This window comes from Petromyzon marinus, unplaced genomic scaffold (genome assembly GCF_048934315.1).
Source record: "Petromyzon marinus isolate PM22_M1 ecotype Great Lakes invasive population unplaced genomic scaffold, UKy_Petmar_22M1.pri1.0 PM_G_Scaffold_18, whole genome shotgun sequence".
Taxonomy (NCBI): Eukaryota; Metazoa; Chordata; class Hyperoartia; order Petromyzontiformes; family Petromyzontidae; genus Petromyzon; species Petromyzon marinus.
In genome coordinates this window covers 957,501-960,000 of record NW_027422739.1, presented here as the reverse complement: position 1 = coordinate 960,000, position 2,500 = coordinate 957,501, and positions in this window count along the sequence as shown.

Here is a 2,500-nt window from a genome sequence, read left to right as displayed (position 1 = left end):
GGGTCATTTTCGTGTCGCCACATTGCATGCGAACCGCATGCAACTTCCAGAGGCATTTGCAGCAGAAATGCATGTGCAGTCAAAAAAAATTGATATTTTCACGGATAGACCCCGCGAAACGCTAGAAATTGGCGGGGATGTGTCTCTTGTGGCTCACGGGGCTGTTCGGGTCGCACAGAAATCCCTGGGAATGGGAAAACGGGTCATTTTCGTGTTGCCACATTGCGTACGAACCGCATGAAACTTCCAGAGGCATTTGCAGCAGGAATGCATGTGCACTCAAAAACTTCTATATGTTTCACGGATAGACCCCGTGAAACGCTAGAAATTGGCGGGGATGTGTCTCTTGTGGCTCACGGGGCTGTTAGGGTGGCACAGAACTCCCTCGGAATGGGAAAAGGGGTCATTTTCGTGTTGCCACATTGCATAGGAACGCCATGAAACTTCCAGAGGCATTTGCAGCAGAAAGGCACGTGCACTCAAACATTTTAATATTTTTCACGCATAGACCCCGTCAAACGCTAGAAGTTGGCGGGGATGTCTCTCTTGTGGCTCACGGGGCTGTTAGGGTCGCACAGAAATGCCTCGGAATGGGAAAACGGGTCATTTTTGTGTGGCCACATTGCATAGGAACGGCATGAAACTTCCAGAGGCATTTGCAGCAGGAATGCATGTGCACTCAAAAACGTCTATATTTTTCACGGATAGACCCCGTGAAACGCTATAAATTGGCGGGGATGTCTCTCTTGTGGCTCACGGGCGCTGTTAGTTAGGGTCGCACAGAAATCCCTCGGAATGGGAAAAGGGGTCATTTTCGTGTTGCCACATTGCGTACGAACGGCATGAAACTTCCAGAGGCATCTGCAGCAGAAATGCATGTGCACTCAAAAACGTCTATATTTTTCACGGATAGACCCCGTGAAACGCTAGAAATTGGCGGGGATGTGTCTCTTGTGGCTCACGGGGCTGTTAGGGTCGCACAGAAATCCCTCGGAATGGGAAAACGGGTCATTTTCGTGTTGCCACAATTGGCATACGAACGGCATGAAACTTCCAGAGGCATTTGCAGCAGAAATGCATGTGCACTCAAAAACGTGAATATTTTTTCACGGATAGACCCCGTCAAACGCTCGAATTTGGCGGGGATGTTTCTCTTGTGGGTCACGGGGCTGTTCGGCTCGCACAGAACTCCCTTGGTCCACCTGATTCGTGCATACAGGCAGTAACTAAAACTCTGTAAACCTGCTGTGAGGACATCTAAACAGTGGACCAGTGAGGCTGTGGAAGATTTGCGGGCGTGCTTAGACTGTACTGACTGGGATATGTTCACGACTGCTACCAATAGTCTGGATGAACTCACAGAGGCTGTGTACATCAGCTTCTGTGAGGACTGCTGTATCCCAACACGTACCAGGGTGAACTTTAACAACAACAAGCCCTGGTTCTCAGCAAAGCTCAAAAGGTTGAGGTTGGAGAAGGAGGAAGCGTTTAGGAGTGGGGATAGAGACAGATTCAAGGAGTCGAAGAACAGGTTTAGCAAAGCGGTGAGAGAGGCTAAACGACTGTACTCAGAGACACTAAAACACCAGTTCTCTACTAACGACGCTGCTTCTGTCTGCCAAAGGGCTCAGGCACATCACCAACTACAAACCCAGAGCGCCCCACACCACTAACGACTCCCGCCTAGCCAACGACCTGAACGAGTTCTACCGTAGATTTGAAAGACAATTGGACTGTCCTGAACCACCCCTTCCCACCCAAGAGGCCCCATCCCCCACCCATACTACAGAAACGACTCTCTCCTTTCAGGAGGGAGAAGTTAATGGGCTTTTCAAGAGGCAGAATCCACGCAAAGCAGCCGGGCCGGACTCTGTCTCTCCAGCCACCCTCAGGCACTGCGCTGACCAGCTGTCTCCGGTGTTCACCAACATCTTTAACACCTCCCTGGAGACATGCCATGTACCAGCCTGTCTCAAGTCCTCCACCATCATCGCTGTGCCCAAAAAGCTAAGGCCAACAGGACTAAATGATTACAGACCGGTCGCCCTTACATCTGTGGTAATGAAGTCTTTTGAGCGCCTGCTCCTGGCACACCTCAAAGCCATCACAGACCCTCTCCTGGACCCCCTTCAGTTTGCCTACAGAGCCAACAGGTCTGTGGACGACGCAGTTAACATGGCCCTCCACTTCACCCTACAGCATGTGGACGCCCCAGCATCCTACGCCAGGATCCTGTTTGTGGACTTCAGCTCTGCCTTCAACACCATCATCCCTGCCCTGCTTCAGGACAAGCTCTTCCAGCTGAACGTGCCCTACTCCACCTGCAGGTGGATCACAGACTTCCTCTCTGACAGGAAGCAGTGCGTTAAGCCGGGAACAGAAGTCTCTGACTCCAGGTCCATCAGCACGGGAACTCCTCAGGGCTGCGTCCTTTGCCCACTGCTCTTCTCCCTGTATACCAACAGCTGCGCCTCCAATCATCTGTCCGTCAAACTCTTGA